This window comes from Mus musculus, chromosome 2 (genome assembly GCF_000001635.26).
Source record: "Mus musculus strain C57BL/6J chromosome 2, GRCm38.p6 C57BL/6J".
Lineage (NCBI taxonomy): Eukaryota > Metazoa > Chordata > Mammalia > Rodentia > Muridae > Mus > Mus musculus.
Genome location: NC_000068.7, coordinates 174,244,812 through 174,268,630, shown reverse-complemented (window position 1 = coordinate 174,268,630; position 23,819 = coordinate 174,244,812). Strand labels below are relative to the sequence as shown.

Genomic DNA, 23,819 nt, shown 5'->3' with positions numbered 1-23,819 from the left:
CTGTTGCTCTACTGCACCCGTGGGAGCATGATGGCTCTGCTCCGTCTCTCTTCTCTGCTCAACCAAAGAGTTTCAGAAAAGAGAAAGGAAGCCTTTTCTGAAGTCTCTAGACTTGATTTCTTGTCCTCAGTGCTTGCCCTGGCTGAGGGCCCCGTACAAGTGAACTCTGGGAAGATGATTTGTCTAGGGTCATGGACAAAGGCCTTAGAAGATGACTTCCAAGCCTATTTCGTTAACGACCTGCATTCATTAGAAAAGGACCTGTGTTTTCAAAAACATGGCTCTTGTGTCTCACATGGTCAGACAGTAGCCAAAAGATTGCCCATAAATATGTCTTCTGATGGCTGTTTGGCTACTAGGACAGAACCATTAAGTTGAAGAGCTTAAAACTATGACCTTAGCGGCTGTGTGTCTGTTTTGTTTATGTCTTAACATTCCCTACCCCATCTCTCTGTTCTAAGCACCTCTGAGCTCTCAGCACAGTCCTGCCTTTGAAGCCTTGTGTGATGGGGAGCCTCAAGGATTGGAGCCTGCACTTCTTCAGCTGCTTCTGCTGTGAGCACAACATTCAGTCCTGAGGAAAAGGTTTGCTAAGTAGGAGAACTTGGGGGTTCTTCCTCCTCAGGTATGGATTGATTTTTCACCTCACAGAGACCCAGTCAGCACCCATGGGGTGGGGCATTTGAGTTGGGAGGTGGGTCTTGCTGGAGCAGAGGCCCAGCAAGGTGGATCCTTCTTGGAGCGTGGGAATCTACAGGGCTGCTTAGAAATGGTTTGATTGGTTCATAATGGCACCTTGATAGAACAAGAGGGTTTACTGTACAGGATACTTGCCACACCATGGCCCTCTTTGTGCTACTACATGCAAGTGAGTGAGTCCATTGGATGGAGTGGTCATAGACAGATCTGGCCATGAGATGAGTGTCTCTGGACCCCCACTAACTAGCTCCTGCCCAATTGACTGCTTCCTGAGCACCACAGCTATTTGAGGTAGGCTGGGACGTTCCTGCCGTGCTTGAAAGAGACACCAAGAGGCATAAGAGGCCCAGGCCTTTGGCAGAGGAGGGCTGTTCTTCCCTTGAGTTTTATGACTGGGAGGAACTAGCCTTCTCTCAGCTTAGGAGTGGGCCAACAGCTTCCTTCCGATCTCCAGGAGAATGTTGCTGGTTGACACACGGAACTCATCCTCTAAGTTCCCCCACCCATCAAGGTAGCTGGTGGAGTCAGAGATAGATGTTTCTAAAAGCCATGGAGAACTTTGAGGTCTTGTCATAATGCCCTGAGCCTACTACTAAGACTGCCACCTTCCCATTGTCGATGCAGTGGCTTCTGAGCGCACGTAGCTGGGAAGCGGGTGAGCGGGCCAAGATCCAGGTTAGTGGGCATTCGAGACTACAGAAAGAGACCCTCCTAGGGTCTTGGGGTTGGGGAGACAGAGGCAGGGCCCCTAAGAGGGGATCTCCATCTGTGTGCACACAGAACAGCCTATGTGGAAGGTGACAAGAGGGCCTTTCTGGAGGGCCCCCCCTCAATCCTGTTGTGCTCGCTTCAGAGGGTTGGGTGGAGGCTCTCCTGAAGGTGTCCGCAGAGCGTCGCATGGTAAGTAGTCCCTTGGGGCTCTAGAGAATGCTTGCTGTCTTTGGCTTGATCCCAGTGGCAGCCTCTGCTAGACTAGTCCTGCCCCCCAGTTAGTGCTCATGGGGTACCAGAGACCTGACCCCACCCTGTCTGCTCTAGGCTAATAGTGCCCTGCTTCCCTGGGCTTGTACCACCTTGTGTAGTATCTCCCTACTCTTCTGTATCCTTGGCTGGGAAACTTGCTTCCTAGCACCAGACCTTCCTTGATGTGGTTGTTTGCTTTCCTTTCACTTATCTTTTCTTTCCTACAGGAGTGGGATGGACATCAGTCAGATCCACACCGGTCTTCATGGCAGCCCCCCTTTTTTATTTATTTATTTATTTATTTTTGAGACAAGATCTCACTGAATTATCCATACTGGCCTTAAAACTTGGAATCCTTATGCCTTAGACTCCAGCATTTCTGGCATAAACTGCTGTGTCCAGTCTAGAAGGCATTTTGGTGAACCACCCCTGTAAGACTGAGCTGGGGGGGGAGGGTGTCAGGCACCCAGTTTTGAGTTACTCACACCCAGCCTCTCCCAAGTGTGACACAGTATCTGCCTAATAAATTCACGAAGAAAGATTGTTTGGTGTTGTTCTCATCTGTGCTCTGCGCTCTACCCAGCTCTGCCTGGTGTGCCCATCACTCATCCCACTTCACCAGCTTGCTTCTAGCACACACCTGGCTTGATCTTGCTTCTTAGTGTCTCTTCCCATTAATTAGATTTAACTCAACTGCAAGAGGGCTGGAGCACCTTTCATTTAGAGTACAGTAAACTCTGAATAGAGGGAGGGCGGGAGGGAGGGAGGGAGGGATGGGGGGTAGGAGGGGGAACAGATGAGTGTGTGGATAGATGCGCGGGTAGGTGGGTGGATGGATGGATAGAGAGACATTGAAGAAGATTCAAACCAATAGTGCAGGTTAAGCACTAAACAGGGAGTGAAGGCTGTGAAGCCCAAATGGGAGGCTGTGTATCAGCCGTCTCGTGAGCAGAAGCTAGAGTAAAACCCTCAGATATGAATTCTATAAACTTCAGTTCTCTTCCTTTGGGAAGCCCCAACAAGCTACTCACTCACCAGCCATAGGCCGCTGTCCTCAGGCCTGCTGTTTCTGCTTTTCCAACACTCCTCTGCACTGAGCCTCCTTCTTAGTGTTACCTGCCACTCATCTTCCCACCCTCTTCCTTGTCTGTAGCCATTGTCTTGACAAAGAGGTAAGACTCTCCTGGCTGTGTTACTAGTGGGAGAGAATGGTTGGCATCAAGAACTGCAAAAATCACCACATGTGTCAGGAGAGACTCTGGGAGAAAACATAATTGGATAAGGGGCAGCTGCTCTCTGAGCAAGGATCCCCTGGGGTCCTTAGCTCTAGTCATGTGTACCCTTGGCCTGGCCACTGGTCTCATGAGGCTGGACTGAGATTCTGGGGGCCTCTTGAGCACGAAAGGAAGTGAATTCCCATGGCTTGTATTCACTAGATTCCAGAAGCCACTACCCCCATCCTGTCACAGCAGAAGCTTTTTAGACCTTGTCCCAGATCATACTGGGGACAAATGACTGACTCTACTGGGAGATCATGGTGTCTGTTAGCTGCACTGATTTTTTTACCTAACTTAATTACAAATTAATTCAAAGGAAACAAAATACATATAGCATGTGGGTTGTCACCTGTCTTCAACTCTGTCTAACTATCCTGCTGCCTGGGACAGTTAAGTATGAGAACCTGTGGCCTAGCAAAGGTTCCAGTGGTATAAGGAAGTCTCCCTTCATTCACAGACAGACAGACAAAGTAGGTAGGACTCACCAGGCATGCACACGCATGGCCATGTCTCTCCCTGTTCTACCTAGACTTTGGTGCAAAGACCATTTACTAACTAAGGGATCCAACTTCTGAGGAAGGAAATGGGTGGTTCTTAGTACTACTGGATGAACCTGGAGCATGGATGTGCTGTTGTAGAGCTCAGAGTGACCTAAGTTTGATGGTAAGTGCTACCAAGAGTCAAAACTGAGCAGTTGAACCAATTGTTGTCCAGGATTATAACCCAGCATTTAAATGTCTGAAACTCGCTGAGAGGTTCTGCTCCCTGCCTTCCATCCGTAGAACCCATGCAAGAAGAGAGCCGACTCCACAAAGTTGTGCTTTGACCTCCACACACAAAAGAATAATAGTTTAAACAAACAAACAAAAAAATGTTTTAAAAATCCATGAGCCGTTAAGGGGGCAAATGGGTAAATAGAATGTGAGAAAACACAGAGGAATTGCGGTTACTGCCATTCACTCCAGCGAGCAACCTCCTGTGGAAGAAAAGCCAGAGTCTCAATGAACAGTGCAGACTGGCATTCCTGGGAACCTCTTGTGTACAGCGAGTACCCTGTGTCAACCCAACATGAAAAGACACTGCTAGAGCAAACGTTGTCAACATTGAAGAGCATCCTACAAAGGACTCAAAACAAGCTACAGAAAGCAGGGAATTTGGAGAGGATCAAGTTTTCTCGGGGTATGAATGGGACAGGGCGGGGTGTTGTGACGTGATCCAGTGATCAGAGAAAGGCTGTCTTCTGAGCACCTAGCAAAACATGAGCAGAACTGGCAAGGGCGTGGTAGCTCAAGGCCATTATTCCAATGTGTCCGTAGAATCCATTATAATACACATCTCCATATATGTAAACTTATAGCCCAACTCTCCAGAGCTGTATAGTCAGGCCAGCCAAATAGGTGTCGCTCCTTCCAAGTGAGATGGGCACCATCATGAACAGTAAAGGGGCCTCATGAGGCCTGTTGCCTGGTTCCCCAGGAGCGAGCATCCCCATGAGCCTTAGAAAGAGCCAATGCAGAGGTGGAAACCTCCGCTGAGCCTAGGAACATTCAGGATGAAGCAGGGTTTGCAGCCACACGGTAATATGTGCACGCATGGCGAACTTGGCTATACACGCAACAGCATCTTCATGTGAGCACAACAATGACAGAACAGCTGATGTTCCCTCACTAGGCCATTGTGTTTTGGGTAAGAAGAGAGAGTCTAGTACCTCGATGTGGAGCCATGGGGAGGAAGGGCCCTGATGAGGTGTTGAGACGAATCAATGTGCAAGAGCCCTGATGGGCAGTAGGCAAGTCTGAAGGCTCTGATGAGTCTGGGCACTGGGCGTGGCAATGCTGATAGACTGGGATGTTTCTGGGAAAGGCTGTGGTTGCCTCTAACAGGAGAACCTATATGTTCAGAAGGTCAGCCAGGGGCCATCCAGCAGAGCTCACCCCATCTGAGGGCTATGAGCCTGCCCATTGGCAATGTTTCCCACAAGCAGAGGAAAGCCTAGATCACTTGGCAGACGGATCTCAGAGGAGGCCTTGTTTGCCCAAAATACCTCCCTATACTCCCCCGAAATTCTTCACTTTCTCGAAAGGCAGAATGTTCATGTAATTTGAGGTGATTCTGGGTTGATGCCACCCTCTGAGAGAACAAATGTGCCCGAGTACCAGGCATTGGCACCTGCCTGCAAATGGAGCCATCTGTGGTCTGTGCCTTCACACCTAGGGAACATCTGTGCCCACAGGTCAGCAGAAAGGGGGGTCCTCAGCCTGTTGCCAAGGACCAGAGTGTTCAAGGCAGGGGGAGGGTGGGAGTGATGTAACCACCTAAGCTTCCCTAGAGCAAACTCCTCCAGGACAGGTTCCTAGGAAGGCTGGAGGAGGGGCAGAGAAGCCAGAGCCATCCCTCTTCCTGGATGGTGAGTCACTCTCTACTCTGCTAGGGCAAACAGCCCACAAGACTATGTCACCCATTGCCGTTCTTGCTCTGGGCCCCCAAGGTACAGCAAGGACAAGGTAGACATGGGTCTGTAGTGGAGAGTCCTGGAAGAGTGTGTAGAAGGGGCTTCTTAGAGGAAGAGCCATGTTAGTGGGGACAGGAAGTACATACAGCATGAGAAGAAGGCTTAGATCCCACAGAGCTGTCTTTACCCCGAGCTTGGATATTTACCAGGGATGGGGATGGGGCCACTGCATATTTCTCAGTCTACAATCTGGAAAGTTCTCTGGAGACAGCTAATTGAAGTCAAAATAGAAACCAGGACTCAGCAGGGGCTGATGGGACTGTCCTGGAGTGGTGTCACTACTTCACCCATGGAGGAGGTGACAGGGAGAGAATGGGATTCGTCCCACAGTCATGGTGGCTGAGCTCCTCTGGCTTAGGGCTGTGAGACACAGAGAGGGAGAGCAGGTGTGATGTGTAGGCCATCAGGCGGGTGGTTTAATGGATGCATCCCCAGACCCACGGATGGACGATGTTCACCTCAGTCCCTAAAGAACGTCAGTGCTCCAGAAGCGCGGAGCAGGGGGAGCTCCAGGCGGGCATGATGGGCTGATGCTGGAAGTTCAAAAAACAAATCACCCCCACCCCAATATCTGGTTCTGGGCAGTCGTGTGAGATGGTCTCAATACAACTGTGGACAAAGCTAGGGGTACGCAGTCCTTGGGGTGTTGCCAGGCTGATGGCGAGATCACTGTTGGCCAGAGAACCTCAGATGTGTAGGTGGCATCAGCAAAGGGAGCAGAGACCTCAGGGAGCCCTAGGCCCTCCGGGGCAGAGGGAAAGTGAGGGGCAGGGGAAGAGACAGACTTTCAGGGCTTGTAGGTCCCTGGGGAACATGGGTCAAGGGGGACTCTGACATCTTAGGAGGATTAGGGCATCATTATGCCATGGACAAGGAAATGGGGCTATGGCCTGCTGAGGGGTCACTCTCTAGGTTTGTCCTTTGGGACCAGGGAAGGGATTGTTTCTTCTCATGGAAAACACACACACACACACACACACACACACACGCACGCCGCCACCACCACCACTACCCAACACAACTGTTAGGTCAGAAAGCTTCCCAGAGCCACCCAAGGGTGCAATGGGGTATGTGTGGAGATGGGGGCAGGCTGCGAAAGGGGCCAGAAAGAGAGGCTTCCAGGGCCCCTCTTTTTCCAGCAGCAGTTGAAAAACTTGGCTTCCTTCGTGAAAATCCAATAAAATCAGCCTGTGACTCACCTCTCCCATCCCCTGTTGTTTTTCAGCTCTCCAACAGGTCTCACGAATTTGTCTCTCTTTTTTTTTTCACCCCTGTTCTAAAATATCTGAAGCTCAAAAGATGGCAAGGTTTATATGGAATAAAAACAAAACAAAAAACAAACAAACAAACAATCTCCCCCTCTACCTCCATCCCAATCTTAGCCTACAGGATTAAAGCAGACTTTCTTTACTTCTGTTTCCCAAAGAATTCAATTAAAACCAAACCTCAAACAGCCCAGCACTCCTCACTGACCTGGGCTGAAAGGTTGAAACACCCTAAGGCTTTCTCCTCCCTTCCCTTCCCCACCCCTGCCCCCACCCCCACAAAGCATCCTGGGATGCTATCAGCAGTCTATTGTACAGGCAGGCATTCTTTGATCAGTCTCCTTCCCCCTTTGTAGGGCTGGAAACTGAGGCTGAGGAAAGACAATGTACTTAAAGCTCTTGGCTAATCTTCCATATTGAAATGCAAAGGGTAGTGGGGGCATGGTGGGGCACGCACTTGCAGGCATACACACACCCTTAATTCCAGCACTTAGGAAGCAGATGCAGGCAAAATTCAGAGTTTGAGGCTAGCCTCTTCCATCTGTCTGAAAGAATTGAAAAGAAGAAAGGAAAAAAACAAAACAAAACAACAACGAAATAACCCCAACAACAACAACTTGGAACTTAGACCTTTTTCTGGTTCTGGGGTAATTTTGCTCTTCCCAAAGAACGTGTGGCAATATCTAGAGACAGCTTTTAGTTGTCACAGTTGAGCCTGGTTCCCTGGAGGAGTTAAGGAGACTGTTCAATATCTTGCAAAGGACTGGACAAACACCCTAAAGGACTACTCAGCCATGGCACATCAACTGTTGAGAACAGAGTCACCACCCCACCCCCTCCCGACCCCTCTGGCCCCACAGGCAACCCAGGATTTCAGGAGAATAAATACAAGCCCACACCACACAGAGAGAGAGAGCTAGCAAGATAAGTACCAAGATGTCTCCACTTGTTTATCTCCTGCTGTAAGGAAGATTTCTTTTCATGTCTCTTTCTCATGGTTTCCTGTACGGTTGGAATTTTTAAAGAAAGAATGTGCATGTATCATTTTTATAATCAGAAAAAGAAGAGCTGTTTTCATTTTGCAAAAATGAAAAAGGGCTTTAGGACTTATCGATTCTGACCCAGGCCCCTCACTAACTAGCTGTCAGGAACAGCTATCTGGAAAATGTGTGCACCGAAAAGGTGAGGGTGAGTGCCTATAGGAATACGGAGTAACATTATCCTGGGAAGCTCTCTGAGCTCTTTCTCTCTCTCTCTCTCTCTCTCTCTCTCTCTCTCTCTCTCTCTCTCTCTCTCTCTCTCTCTCTCGTGCATTTCCCCTCTGAAATTGTGTGTGTGCTTTGTAGCATAGAAATCAGGGAGACTCAGGGAGGGTCCATCTGTGCCAGCTACCTGACTAGTGACGGACACAGGATACACCCAGCATCCTCCCAGCCCTTAGGAAATGTGGAGAAGATATTTCCAATGCTCCAAGGTAGCTATCAGTTCCTGCATAATTTTGATTTTTATCTCAGAATTGGGCTAGGGCTGGATTTCTATACAGAGAGCCACTGACCATTTAGGTGAGATCATTCTTAATTGTAGAGACCGTTGCTGGGCTAGTGAGATGCTTAGCAGTGTCCTTGGCCTGGCTTCCCATTAGATGCTAATAGCACTCCCAACCCCCATCCACCCCAGCAAGAGTGAGAAACCTAAAATGTCTCCAGATTTAAGGGCAAATGTCCTGTGGGGGCGCCCAAGGTCACAGCTGGTACAGACCCCTCGGCTCCAGCCTGCCTGATGTTTCAGAAAAAAGACTTCATAAAGATGACAGTCCCCCATGTCAGGATCCTGCTTGCTGCATTTCTGAGTCACTGCCTGTGTTTCTCTGTCTTTAAAAATCTTCCATTTGTGTCTGCCCCCTTGGAAACAGCCCTGCACCCAAATGTGAGCCTCTTGGTGGTCTGAAAAGCCCTGTTAAGCCCCATCAAAGCCTAAGTCTAGAACTCTGGTTATTCCTGCAAACACTGACAGGGCCGATGGGAGCCATAGACAGGAGCCACTGAACACAGAAAAACAAACCCCTTGTTTCCTAGGATTGCGCACATCCACCAACTAATTGCGAGAAGACCAGGAGAGATGCTGCGGGGCCACTTTTCACGCCACAGCCTAAATCGGAACAAGAAGATGAACTTTAAATTGAGTAAGATAAAACCAGTTTGGGAAATTCAATATCTCACCTCCCTTCCTGTCTTTTTAAAAATCCATAATTCATACAGAACCCAGTCAGGGGGTACGCAGCTCAAATTGAATTATCTTTTTTTCTCCCCCTTCTACAGCTGAAGCTAGAAGAAGCACTTTCTTGACATGGAGAAAATAAAAAGGGAAATTTTCTGAGCCTCAACTTCCTTGCCACAGCCCCCCAGCCCATAGGGATGGGGACATCAGACACCAACCAGCACTAAATGACCTTTTAAAGCTTATGCTGATTGCATGGCTTGGGACTCACTCAGCCACTGTCCATAGACACTCAGACGATGGGTACCCAAGTTTGTTTATCACAATGCTGCTAAGGAGACCATCAGCAAGGGCTGGTTCAATAACCCCATTTGCCCCTCCTCCACACAATGGAGTCACGACACAGGCCAGGAGGGGGGAAAAAAGCCCTCAAAACTCATCGGGTAGTGATGGCAGCCCTCCCTTTTATTGCATTGTTGAAACAAAGGACAGAATAGTCTTTGTACTGCCTGCCGTGTGATAAGAAAGGAGGGAAGCACACGTATGCACACATATGCAGTGGCTGTGTGTACCCGCTGTGTGTCCCTTGTGTGTGTCTAAGCAGAAGGGCCGTAAAAGAGGCTACAGGAACGCCTCCAAGTCTGCCCTTTGCATATGTTGGTTTGTGTGTGTGTGTGTGTGTGTGTGAGGGGATTGTGCACATGTGCATATAGGCTCATGTGCACATGTATGTGCATTTGTGTGGAGGCTAGGGATCAATGTGTGTGTCTTCCTCATTGACCTCTGCCTTAATTTTTCAAAAAGAGTCTCTCATTCAACCTGAAGCTCACAGATTTGGATAGACTGGCTGACCAGCAAGCTTCAGGGACCCTCTTGTCCCTTCCTCCCCCAGCAGTGCTTACAGAGCCCATCCCTGTACCCGAATCTCATCCTTCCCTATATAGGTGCTGTGTGGGGGCTGAAGTCAGGTCCTCCTGCTTCATGACAACCACTTAACTGACCAAACCTTCTCCCTTGTTCCCTTGTGTGTTGATTTTTTTTTTAAACCAGAAGTAAAATCCTCAAAACAAAGTCAAAGTATAAATTTTAATTTCTTTAAAAAACAAAACAAGCTAGCTGAAAACACCCGGCACTAATTTATTATGAAAACAACTAAGGTGTGAATGATGAGCCACAAACTCAAGCATCCTTGTCTCCTGGGAAACCTGGGCCTGGCTTCAGCTCCCAGAATGGTTGGTTCATTTTTTGCTATTGTTTTGAAAGGATTCTTTGTTTTGCTAATGTTCTGTGATGGTGGGGGGCGGGGGGGGGGACCGGTCTTCCAAAGAATATGGTGTCATCTAGTTACAGACCAAAACATATTCCAAAGCCCCCGTTCCTTCAAACCCTTGCTTCCTAATGAGAAATGGAGTAGGTTTAGGGAACTAGAGTGTTATTATGCTAATAAACACATTATAGACTATTACTATGGAGAACTCCCTATTTGTGGCAAATGACTCAGATTTTTCCATTCAAAATGGTAGTGTCAAATTTCCTTTTCAAATCACGTGTTTAAATAAAGAGAGAACAAAACAAGATGAAGGAAATATTAACTAGGTCTGCAATGGCTGAAATTCAGGGTTCTACACGCCTCACCCTCCCGCCCCCATTTTTCCCAGTAAATGTACATTGCTTTCAATGTCCTGTCCTTTCGGACTCTCTGAATCAATATGATCAAGGGAAGAGAGGAAAATAATGCGCATTTTCAGTAAGCTCTCAGCGACTCGCCAAGCAGCAAATCAGATGTGGGGAAACAGCCTCCCCAAGGTACAAGACGCTCTGTGCTTCCTGTCCACCTCTGAACAGCAGGGATGGCCTTCAGTTGCTATTCCATTTTAAAGTGTATTTTGTGTTCCGTTCTAGAATGTACTGTCCGTTCTGTCATGCCAATTACGCCTTAAGTGCTGTGCATCCAAAACTGAGAAAGGAGGCCTTGATGAGCTCTGGGGGCTTGGTTAGAGCCACACTTGCCTGAGATCCTTTCTTGGGGATATCAGAGAGACCATCAGAGACAGGTTAGGGAACAAAGTCCTCTACCTAAAGATCTGTGGTCTAAGAACCAGTTAACACTTGAGAAGGCGATGCTGATTCTGGCTTTGTGGGTTCCTCAATGCTAGTGGCCTTTGAAACACCCAGCAGGGCACAGGAGGCTTCCCACAGAGCAGGCACAATGGCTTCTCCTAACTGGGGCAAAGAGAGCTCCAGCTGAGTATTTGCAGAGTCTGCTGTCACCCAGGAGATGTCTTCCAGCCACTCCTTTTACCTAACACATGCACTTAAGTAACTACCCATCGTGAGACATTTGTCTGCTTGCACTTTTTCCTCTACTGGAAAGCTGGCCCTATCCTTCTTCCCAACAAACATATTAGCTATGGACTACGCGATCTGGGAAAGCCAGCTCTGGCTGGTCCATGATCCTCCTAGGACACAAATGGGACAGGCTTTCTGAGATTTAAAGATAATCTTGACTATTGTGCTGATAGATGCAAGTAGGCTTGGGTCCTACATCTGCCTGTTGGCTAATGCAGGGACCCCAAGCCATTTGATGTGGTCTGAATGAAGGATGCTGTCACCTAACTGGGATGGTAGGCGACTGTTGTCCCCACCATTCTTAAAGGTCTCTGCTTAGAGCCACAGTCACAAAGATAGGGGCCACTGGGGACAGGTCTCCAATCCAGATTTGATTCCAGAGGCAGGATCACCTTCAAGGCATGATGGGAAGATGATGCAACCACCGTTGCTCAGGGGTGCAGATGCAGCAAGCCAGGAGTCTAAGGGAGTGCAGAGCACACAGCCATAGATGCTAGCTCTGAGTCCAGGCTCCTTAGAGAGAGGCTGGGGCATATCCAAACTGTAGGGCATTTTAACACCTCAGCTCTCAGAGGAGAGGGCAGATCTACCAAAGAAATCTGGGAAGAGGTCCATGGTAGTGAGTCTCTGCCTTCATGGTCCAGGCATTTAGCTTTAGCCCAAGTTTGCTTGTAGGGAGTGACTTTGTCTCCAGGAACATCAAGACCTTTGCCTCCTGGGTGTAGATGGGTACTCCCCAGGAAGATGTTGGTGAATTCCACCTTCTCCATTCCAGCTCCTACCCCTCAGTCAGCCTGATACTTGCCTCCACCCTGCCTGTCCTTGTTGGTCTGGCTGGGATGCATCACATCCTGTATTGAGCATGCCTTGGGATCTGTAGCAGGCACTCCTGTCCTCTCTGCCTCTCTCTGTCTCTTTTTTAATTTTTTTATTATAACACCAAGGCTCCATAGTATGTTCACAAGCAGCTGAGCAGCTATGATTTGTTGTCTGCCCATACCAAAGTGCATCCAGTCTAACCAAGAGAAATTTCGGTTCCTGCTGATTAAAGACAGTTACATATTGCTCATGTCCTGTTTTTTTTTACCTGGTAGGATTGACTGAGATGAGACACTGCTGAACTACTCCTCCTTACCAGTGACTGCCACCACGTAGGCATTTGATGCATGGTACTGGGTGAATGGACCAAGGCAGCATTGGGAGCCAGCTGGTATACTGACTCCCTGGGCCGTCTGTCCCAGAGACAGGACCTGCACTGGGAAGACACGGGGACTGAAGATGCTGCAGTTACCCAACAGCTCCCTGCCCCCTCCACGCCAAGAAAAGAACAATAGTCGACTCTAATCACTGACCCCCGCTGGTGAGCACTGGTGGGAGGGGTCTGCAGAGGGCGTTGGTGAACACTGAGAGACAGGGGTCTGCGGGGGGCTCAAAGCCCCTGCCCCACTCTAAGTCACTTCCAGCACTCAGGGAGAACAAGGAACTGTTGCCAGCCACCCCTACGGAGGAAGCAGGCGTGGGTGGAGGTCTGGGAGGCCAGTTCTGCCCAGTTGGCTCTGTGTACAGAGATGGCCATTTTATACACCAGTGTCTAATGAAGGTTGCAGGTGAAAGGAACTGATGAGAGCGTAATTACCCAAGCCCAGGCCTTGGAAGATGCACGGCTTGTGCTAATGGAAATGAGGCCAAGGGAAGGTGGCCAGAAGGAGGGCTGTTAGTATTTGCCTGAATTTGAAGTTTCTGGGCTCAGAAAAAGTGGGGGTGGGGCAGGGATCTGCTAAGGAGCCATCTCAGCCTGTTTCCTGAACCAGCTCTTTCCTTTTTTCTTTAATCTTGAGTGGGGCTTTGGGAATTATGTGAACCCAGTCATGTGAGCTGGAGCCTGCTGACATATGAAACCAGGGGGTACGGATTAAAGGGAGGCAGGTCCAGGGCACCCCTTTTCTCCAATCATGTGACCAATCCTACCTCAGTCTAAAAGGGAGCTTGGTGAAGGAGGTGGCTCAGGAGGGCCCTGCAGAAGATGGCTGAAGCCATTGCTGTGGAGGATATGGCCAGGTCCTTCTTCCAATGCCTGCTGATGGACGGGGACATTCCACCAACCAGACATCTGTGCCCAGAGCTTTCAATGGCTCCAGCCTTCTTGGATGAGCTCCCCTTCTGCTTCTGGCCACCTGTTTTACCGTTGTGCGAAGCTGCAGAGGAGGGATAAGACCATGAGCCTGGGGTTTGGGGAAATCCATCTGCCTAGTCCCTGGCTCTCTCACCATTTTCTGGACACTGGAACAATTGGGGACTATGAAGACCCTAGACAGATGACACAGCCTGTATAACCAGGACCCACTGGGCCTGGATGGGTGGTAAACCAGGTCCTTTCTGCAGAGCCTACACCTGCTTAGGGGGTCTCACCTTGCAACTGAGTCTGAGACACAGGCATCACCACTGTAATGCGGTTCATGCGTTAACTATGGTGGTTTAGCATATCTGCCAGATAGATTTAAAAAAAAAAATACAGGTTCTGAGGTTTTGCCCCAAACCTGCTAGAGTTAAGTCTCCTGGAGAGGGGCTGGGCATTTCTATTCTTATCAAAGCACTCCTTCCCCTAACCAGTCCTGGAGAGACTGGCCTGAGGATAATCCCAAAATGGCGTCTTTGCTCAGAGGAGTCAGTTGAGAATTGCAATGGATGGTGAGGACCGTCTTCATTTGCATGAGGGTAGGGGCCCCCGAAGTTTTCTTCCACCCTGAGACTCCTCTCCAAACAACTTGAGGCTGTAATTATACATGCAAAGTGAAAGAGAAGTACCTGGAGAATTCCAGCCAGAAGAATCACGTTACTCTGAAATAACTAGATAATGAAAGAAAAAAATATATTCATTGCATAAAGTGCTCATTAATTCTCTCCTCTGTGGGGGCATACAGCTTAAAAGCAGGCGCTTTGATTAATCCAAGCTATATTAATTCCACAGTGCTATTTTCCCCCTCCCTCTGCCTAGATCTTCATATTTCTTTCCAAAAAAAAAAAAAAAAAAAAAAAAAAACCACACACACACATAAATAAACTTGTCCTTTTGCAAAAAACGCATTTCCAATCTGACGGGGCAAAATGGCCCTGGAGTTAGTAGAATCAATTTGGGTGCACTTTTTTTTTTTTTTGTATGCATTTTGAAATCAGATGCACTCTTCCCACTTCACTGGAAATGCTAATTTTTTTTCCTCCATCACATTTTAAAGTTAACATTCTGTGTGGCTATGGAATCACACCCTGCACTGGAGCACTTCAGAAGGACCAGGTGGGACTGAGGAAATGGTTCATGTCAAAGATGGGCGTCTGGTTGGGCTGGGGGGGGGGGTGGATCTATAGGATTATTTGTTTCCTTAAAAAAAAAGAAAAGAAAGAAAAGAAAAATTCTAAAATTTCAGAACCCACTTGAAAAGAATAAGAATCTAATCTTAACAGGTTAATTTTCAAGACCATCCTAATGACACTTCAGCCTGCCTGTCTGTCTCCCAAGGTTTACACAGTGGATCCTAAGGCTCATTGCCTTTGCTTTTTAAATTCTGAATATTCCGTGTTGGTGTAGTGGATTGCCTGTTATCTGTAGCTTTTTGGCCTCAGTTTCTCTACTCTCCAAATCTCTGGCTAGCTTTTTGAGAGCCAACCACCCTCAGCTTCTAGCTAACTCTCTGAGAAGTAGCCGGTACTCCGGTAGAAGACTCTTAAAGGTTTTAGCAAAGCCTTCCACCAACTTACGGCTCCAGCCTTATCATAAAACAACATTTTTGTGGCCCATTGGCTGGACCTAAGAGTGTTCTCATCATCTTTGGGATCAGCATTAAATACTCTGCCTTGCTTTGTGTTATAGACCTCATGGAGAACCTTGCAGTTAATAGGGGTGAAGGCTCATCATGAACTATTTTGGAGTGCATCTGGGGCATTCTTCCACATTCAGATTACATACTATAATATTACTCTGGTGATGTTAAAGGAACAGCTTGCTAGATCCAGGGTTGTAGAGACTGACACACAAAATAAACCTAACAAACGGGACAATGACACTTCTTATTCTAAAAACATCAAAAAGAAACTACCTTCTCAGAGCAAATCTCAGAGAAGGGAATCATTGGGTCCCCAAGAGCAATGCAGACAACAGTGACTGAGCATCAGGGCTGCTGAAGTGACATGTGCACCCCCCTGGTCCAGCAGAGTTCTAAGTCTCAACCAAACCTTGGTTGTCTAGTTGATACACGTAGGAAAAGCTAACCTGATTTGATGAGCTGTCTTTATCAGATTCTCCTGTGGACTTAACTGTGGAGACATTTGCTTGATTACTAATAGCTATTGAAGGCCCCAGTTCACTGTGGGTGGTACCGTCCCTAAACAGGTTGAGTCTGGGGTGTATAAGAAAGGTAGGTGGGAAAAAAAATTAAGTGAAGAAAGAAAGGAAAGGAAGGAGAGGAGAGTAGAGGAAGGAGAGGAAGGAAGGAGAGGAAGAAAGGAAAGGAAGGAAGGAAGAAGGAAAGGAAGGGAAGGAAGTTAAACACGAGCCTGGGACAAATATTGTTCCTCCATGTCCTCTACTTCAGTTCTTTTCTTCAGGTTCCTGCCTTAGCTCTCCTGATGATAGACAGGAACCTGCAAGTCAAACAAACCCTTTCCTCTTCCAAGTTGGTTTTGGTCCATGTTTTATCACAGCAGCAGGAAGCAAACTGGAACAGAGTGATGTAAGCATGGTCCCAGCCTTGACTCAGGTCTATCAGCCTGTGAAAGGCTTGACTCAGGGTCTATCAGCCCTGTGAAAGGCTTGACTCAGGTCTATCATCAGCCTGTGAAAGGCTGGTTACTTGTCTCTTCCTGGCTCCTTTTTATATGTATCTAGGACCAGGACTACCAGGGCCAGTGGATACCCAGCCTGGAGGGACATGTGTCTTATAGTGCTTTATCAGCACAGGGGAAGTCACTACACATGTACACCTGCTGGGAGAACAGTAGACATCCAGTGTGACTTCCACCATGAAAGCTGATGTAACTCATCTGACCAGAAAACCAGAAGCAAGTCAGCAAACAATCCATGAAAGCCAAAATCCCAGGAAGTTACCACCCCACAGAGTGACTCAGACCCCACTTATCTGCTGGTATCAGTGGAACCTGGTATCAGTTTTTTCTGTTGCACTTTGTGCTCACTCCTGGCCCCCACCAAGGAATGAAGCCCAGGCCACACCCTCTGCTGTTGTGGAAAATGAGCAGGGGTGAGGGTGGGTAGACTGATCAAGAGCTGAGGGCTGCCAAGGACAATACCAAGAGAGTACCCATCAGCAAATCCCAGGCCACAGGAGGCAGAAAGAGAAGGATCTCCAAGCTCAAGACCAGCTGTGGTGGTCTGGATGAAAGTGACCTCCATAGGCTCATAGGGAGTGGAACGATTAGGAGGCGTGGCCTGTTGGGTGGAAGTGTGCCACTGAGGGTAGGCTTTGAGGCTTCAGAAGCTTAAAGAAGAAGCTTGGAGAAGGGTCTCTCTCTCTGCTGCCTGACAATTCGGATGTAGGACTCTCAGCTCCTTCTCCAGCAGCATGTCTGCCTGTGCCTCCATGATGCTAATAGACTAGACCTCTGAAGCTGTAAGCAAGCATCAATTAAAGGCTTTCCTTTATAAGGGTTTCCACAGCCATGTCTCTTCACTGCAAAAGAACAGGAAGGCGCCAGATAGGAAGGTGTAGCCCAGCTTGAGGTGCAAAGCAAAACCCAGTTTCAAAAACAGCAGCAGCAAGACCAATATGATAAAGGTTGGCTTATAAGGTAACCAGAGGCAAGTATCGACCCGTTCACACTCATCTGGGGAAGAAGTCACGTCCCAGCCCTGTGCCTCCCCTGATAAGAGGTGGCAGCCCTTCCTTCATTCTTTAGCTTTGTGAAGAGACAGTACCATTCATGAAATTGTGTCTCACAGGAGGCTCCTGGGATGTGGCACCGAGATGCTGGGCAAGGCCAGGAGTCAAGAGAGGGTTTACAGGTAAGAATGTTGGGTCCCAGGCCCCAACTGTGGCCCGTAGGCTACATCCCATCTTTTGGCAAAGGATAATTTTAAAATTTTTCAATGGCTACAAAGAAAAAAAATTAAGAGGAGTATATTTTCCTTGATAGATGGGAATTGGTTCTCTATCTGTCTGTCTTGGTTATCTATCTATCTATCTATCTATCTATCTATCTATCTATATATCTATATATCTATCTATCTGTGGGATATTCCGTTTGCCTAGCCTAGCGAGTGGCACTATTTGGAGGTGTGTACTCCTTATTGGAGTAGATGTAGCACTGTGGGCTTGGGGTTTAAAATCTTCATCTTAGCTGCCTGGAAGCCAGGATTCTCCTAGCAGCCTTCAGATGAAGAGGTAGAACTCTCAGCTCCTCCTGCACCATGCCTGCCTGGATGCCATCATGTTCCCACCTTGATGATAATGGATGGAACCTCTGAACCTGTCAGCCAGCCCCCTCAGCCAGCCCCATAAATGTTGTCCTTTATAAGAGTTGCCTTGGTCATGGTATCTGTTCACAGCATTAAGACCCTAACTAAGCCAGAAGTTGGTACCAGGGACTGGGGTTTGCCGTGATAGGCCTGGCCATGCTTTTCTGAGGAAGAATATGGATTTTGGAACTTTGGATTTTTTTTTTTTTTTTTTTTTTTTTTTTTTTTTTTTGGTTTTTCGAGACAGGGTTTCTCTGTATAGCCCTGGCTGGAATTCACTTTGTAGACCAGGCTGGCCTCGAACTCAGAGATCCACCTGCCTCTGCCTCCCGAGTGCTGGGATTAAAGGCATGCGCCACCACGCCCGGCTGGAACTTTGGATTTGAAAAGCAGCAGAATCCTTTAAGTGGGACTTGATGGGCTATCCTAGTAGAAGTATGGAAGACCTTGTTGCTGAGAGTGATTTGAACTATGCAGACCTGGCCCAAGAAGTTTCAGTGGAGAAAAATTTCAGTATGTGGCCTAGAGATTGTTTTTGTGGTACTTTAGTGAAGAATGAGGCTGCTTTTTTGCCATTGTCTGAAGAGTCTGCCTGAGGCTAATGTGAAGAGATTTAGATTAATTGCTTTGAAAAAGGAAGTTTCAAAAGGACCTGGTATAAATTCTGCTGTGTGGTTACTAAAGTTCACTCTTATGAAGAGCATTTTAATGAAAAGGAGCAAGCTGAAAAAGGAAAAAATACAAAACATATGGTACAAGTATTAAAAGACACCAGTAAGTAGAATGGAGCTGAATTTCATGATCAAGGAGATAAACAGATTAAGGGAATGGTGTTTTGGGTAAAGATCTAACCCAGCTAAATTTAGGTTCAAGCATGGTGGTACAAACCTTTAATCCCAGGGGACAGGGACAAGCACATCTGAGTTCAATGCTAGCCTGGAACAGAGCAAGTTCTAGGTGAAGAAAAGCTTAAATCCAGGCATGGTGGGATACCCCTTTAATCCCAGCATTCAGGAGACAGCCATGCAGATCTCTGAGTTCACGGTTAATCTACAGAACACGTTCCAGGATAGCCAAGCGTAGGCAGTGAGGGTGTTGGAAAACAGAAGGCTGGTAACAGAATAAAAGGGGCCATGTTCCAGAACTTTAGCAGCCTCAGCCCCGTGTCTCTGGCTTTATAGTCAAGAGAAGAAGGAGATTACTGGGACAGTTGATGCTGGTTAGCTTGAACTAAAAGATTATTGGTGATTAAGTATCACTGAGGTGAAATTTTCTGGGAAGTGTTTTCTGAGAGCACAAAGAAGCTTTGTTCCAGAGAGAACCAAGGTTGTACCTCATGCTGCAGCTGGACTTGGTAATATGTAAGAATCACCCAGGGGTACTGGTTTTGAAAGCATAAAGGAGTCGTGAAAAGCAGCTGAGATTTGGCACTGTGAGTGGCCAAAGAAGGCCATTGGTGAATGTGTGGCCTTAATTGTATTTGAAGGCTCAGGACTGAAGGAGCCATGCAAAGAAGATGAAGCTGGGTACCATAAAGGGAGCCTATGAGAGGCTGTTTGTGAAGTCTAGTTAGAGTAAGAAACTCAAGCATGTTAGAGATGATAGTACCAAGGGCTAACCACTAGGATCAGCAGCCACAAAGCAGTAAAGTCAACCAGAGCCTAGGGTGCTACAGAGGGTCGTGTTGACATGACCAAAGCCTATTTCAGAAGCCCAGAAGATCATGTCTGGATCCAAGGTGTTGGAACAAGAAGCTGTAATGTTGAAGTTGCTTTGAAGACTCCAAGATGTTTGAGATGTCAGAGCCATGGGATATCTGCAGAGGAAAGCTGCTAACAGAGAGTGGAACCAGCCCAGAAGAAAGAAGTTTGTTGCAGTCAACAAAGATTTAAAAAAAAAAAAAAAAGAGTGGGAGATAGGCAGACCACTTTGACATCAGACACGGAGATGCAGAGTCTGGAGTTTGCCCTGCTGGTTTCCTGTCTTGTTTGGGGGATTACAGTTAAGTAATTAGATGAATCTCAGAAAAGACTTTGAACTTTGGACTTTTAACATTGTTGAGACTGCTATAGATTATGGGGACTTCTGAAGTTGGACTAAATGTATTTTGCATTATGCTATATTTAGGTATGGCCCCCACTGACTCATGTTTGAACAAGTCTATGGGGGCCAGGGAATGAAATATGATTGTTTGTATATGTTTAACCCAGGGAGTGGCAGGCACTATTTGAAGGTGTAGCCCTGTTGGAGTAGGTGTGCTACCGTGGGCTTGGGCTTTAAAATCCTCATCCTAGCTGCCAGTCTTGTTCTAGCAGCCTTCAGATGAAGATGTAGAACTCTCAGCTCCTCCTGCACCATGCCTGCTTGGATGCTGCCACGTTCTCACCTTGATGATAATGGACTGAACCTGTAAGCTGGGCCCAATTAAATGTTGCCCTTATAAGCATTGCCTTGGTCATGGTGTCTGTTCACAGCAGTAAAACTCTAAGACACTATCTATTATCTATCATGTATCTGTCTATCTATCAAACTGTACATCTGTGTATAAAATATTTGCTAGCAAGACCTTAGGGAAAATCTAATATGTCCTTGTTGAAATCTATGAGTGGGCATGAAGAGATTGAGGGTGACACAGGTGTGCTCAGGGGGGGGGGGGTCTTTCCATATTTCCCCTCAATATGGAGTATCAGAACACACCCCTGCAAATACAAGACATCAAAAACTAGTTATCTTTTACCTATCTAAAGGTCAAGTGCAACTAACTAGACACCACACATTCTACTACATGATCAGAGTGGGACAAAGGGCCAGGTCCCCAGTGTCCCGGAATCTACTGGCTCTGTATTAGTCAGGATTCTCTAGAGTAACAGAAGTCATAGAACTTATAGACTGAATATGTGTGTATGTGTGTGTGTATGTATGTATATACACCTAGGTATATATACATACACATATATATGGATAATTGATAGATGTCTATACATAGATATATCTATTTCTCATATATATATATATATATATATATATATATATATATATATATATATATATATATATTCGAGGGGTTATCTATACTTTCAGGCTGTGGTCCAGCTATTCCAATAATGACAGGCAATGGACAGAAAATCCAAGAATCCAGAGATTCTCAGCTGGTCTTCAGCATACACTTGGATCCCAAAGAAGGCTCTAATGCCAATGAAGGATTGGACTGGTTAGCTAGGTGAGATCAAGCAGGCAAAGAGCAAACATTTCCTTCTACCATGAGATTATATAGGCTTCCAGACAAGGTGTGGCCCAGATTAGATCTGGATTAAAGATGTGGGTATGGAAAAAAAAAAGCTGTACGCGGTGGCGCACGGCTTTAATCCCAGCCCTTGGGAGGCAGAGACAGGAAAATTTCTGAGTTCGAGGCCAGCCTGGTCTACAAAGTAAGTTCCAGGACAGCCAGGGCTATACAGAGAAACCCTATCTCAAAACAAAACAAAACAAACAAACAAAAAAGATGTGGGTATGTCTTTTCACCTCAAGATCTGGATTAAAGATATACATTTCTACCCTCAAAGATCTGGATTAGAAGAGGATCTCCCTAGTTTGAATTAAGCGAGAATCTCTCACGGCAGTCCTCTTCGTTTTGGGGTTTTAATCCTAGATGTAGTTAAGTTGACAACCAAGAATCACCATCACAGGCTCGTTTATGTTTCTTGCTGAACCTCCCACTTTTTTTTTTTAACATCAGAGATAGCTGAGTGAGGAATATGAGAACACATGAATTTCTTCTAAGTTTATTTTTATGTATTTTAAGGCAGAGTCTTCTCCTACTGCAATAGAAGCCATGATGAAGTGGAGACTAAATAGAGAGGATGTGGGTCACTAAAGGGCAGCTAGCTACCCTTGACTCCCAGGAGGCTAGGACAACCACAGGGACTTCCCCAGCCCATTTAACGACATTTCACCAAATATTACAGAGAAGATACCTCTTTTTCACTGCCAGACAAAAGCAACTTAAAAAGAGGGGTTTGATACAGCTCATATCTGAGGGTGTAAGTTCACCACAGCAGAAAGGTTTGTGGAAGAGCTTGAAGCAGCCAGTTGCTTTGTGTCCACAGTACAGTTACTTCGAGGCAACTGGCTACACTGTGTCCACAGCAAGGTCAGGAAGAGGTGCTGCCTCTTGGATCTCCTTCTCATCTTTATCCAGCTCAGAAGTCAGCTTATGGGATACTTCTGTCCACGTTCAGGACCTTCCCTCTCATTTAAACGTCTCTGGAAAATCCTTCACAGAAACAGCCATGGATCATGTCTCCTAGATCTGAATCATTTCAAAGTCACAACCAAATCTTATCAGCACATATCTACCCCTTGTTAGCCTGACACACAGAAGTGTCACTTTTAAATCAGAACATTTGCTCCTGGTCCCTGAAGTCTCAAGTGCATCCCATAATGGGAAAAAAAAAAAAGAGTCAATAGTCATGTGTAGAATCTCTCCTGAGAGCCAGGGCATCTCTCTGTAAGCCCCTGTAAGTCAAAGATACAAAATGAAGATACATTTATTTCTTTTAAGCTCACTTTTTTTGTGCTTTCTAGCATAGTCTCTTCTCTGATTGCAGTAGAAGCCATGGGGAAATGGAGAGTAAAGGAAGGAGGTGTGGGCCATTAATGGGCAGCTAGCCATTTCTGGTTCCTATTTTATATATTCTAACAAAATGGCAAGGGGGGAAAGGGGGAGCACTGTAGAACAAGACTGGGTTTAATGGGGGCTGGAAGCTGGCTGAACAAGAAACCCTATAGCCCCACACTTAGCATTTAGGATTTTTAGTGTCATCGTTTAGGTTCCAGCAGCTTTTGCAATTATTCTCCCTCCCTCTCCCTCCAATTACGATTTGCACTGCACACCTAGCTTCTCTCTTGGGCTGGTTCATCTCCACGATTGAAGGTTTTGTTGTCTTATAATCCTAGCATCTCCCACAGTCTCCACCGTATTTAGCTTTGCTTCTGCAGCTTCAAGCAATGCGTTTTCAGGGTCTGAGTAGCTCTCTGGGACCTCGGTGCATGCCCAGGATGCCAGCACCAGGTGGAGGTCCCAGTAGAGCCTTTGTTTTACTATGAAACATCATGAGCTGGACCGCTGCTACCAGGCTCTGGGCTCTGCTGCCACCTGAGGCAGAGATGTGGTCTGGCCTCTTCTACTGCAGCTGCAGTGACCTCTGTGTGCCTTGGTATCTGAACCTGAGAAAACACTTTCCCGGCCAATAGGTTTTGAGTGGGGGAACCTCTTCCACAGCGTTTCCTGCTCAGGATCTTTCTCCTCTTTGAAATGAATTTGTATAAATTGGAGTGTGAGATGAGTTTCAGGGTACCTTTCCTGTTTTTCCCAGTGCTAAGTCCAGGAAATGGAGACCAGTCTATCTCCTTACTGATGATGTTAATCTCTTTCATAGTTCCAGATTTCTGCATTCCACCTTGTGTACAGCTTCACACTCTCACATAGTGCCTGTCTAACAGCACGATGTCTCATCTCTCTGAACCACTTGCTTCCTCCACTGTAAACTTGGTAAAGAGAAGCAAGCAGTAACTATGCCACAGCCTGAATGCTGTCTGTCTTGAAATTTTCTTCAACAAACACATCCACCCATTACTTTTGGGTTCCTTCTCATTTAAAGTTCTTAGAACACAGGAAGTCAGCAGCCAGTTGCCTGGCCAGAGTTAATACCAAGACCTGGTCTTGGTTGAGTCCTTCTCTGTTCCTCTCTGAAGCCTCCTGAGCTGGGCCTCTGCTGTCAGCCTATGTATGAGTACTCTTGCCTTCTAGAGTCTCACCAGAAAGTCCAGTCTACCCTGTTGACAGCACCACTTCAGGGATTCTCTAACCTGTATCTCTAAGTTCTTCGACAAACCAATTCTAAAGTCTAACCACACAGGTTTATCACAGCAACAAATCTCTCCTCAGTATCACTTTTCGGTATTAGTAATTGAATAAATCAGGATCCTCTGGAGGAATAGAGCCAATAGGATAAGTGAGAGTGTGCTTGTGCATGTGTGTGTGTGTGTGTGTGTGTGTGTATGTAGGAAGGGAG

At 46.9% G+C, this 23,819-nt stretch overlaps 2 non-coding genes across 2 annotated transcripts; both read left to right on the top strand.

Moving 5' to 3' along the window:
* The first annotated feature begins 1,045 nt into the window (after positions 1 to 1,045).
* Mir298 (microRNA 298) lies at positions 1,046 to 1,127 on the top strand. Its single transcript, NR_029649.1, has one exon. It is a non-coding gene; the product is annotated as a microRNA 298 (primary transcript).
* A 378-nt stretch (positions 1,128 to 1,505) lies between these two features.
* On the top strand, positions 1,506 to 1,584 carry Mir296 (microRNA 296). Its single transcript, NR_029646.1, has one exon. It is a non-coding gene; the product is annotated as a microRNA 296 (primary transcript).
* The last annotated feature ends 22,235 nt before the right edge of the window (positions 1,585 to 23,819 follow it).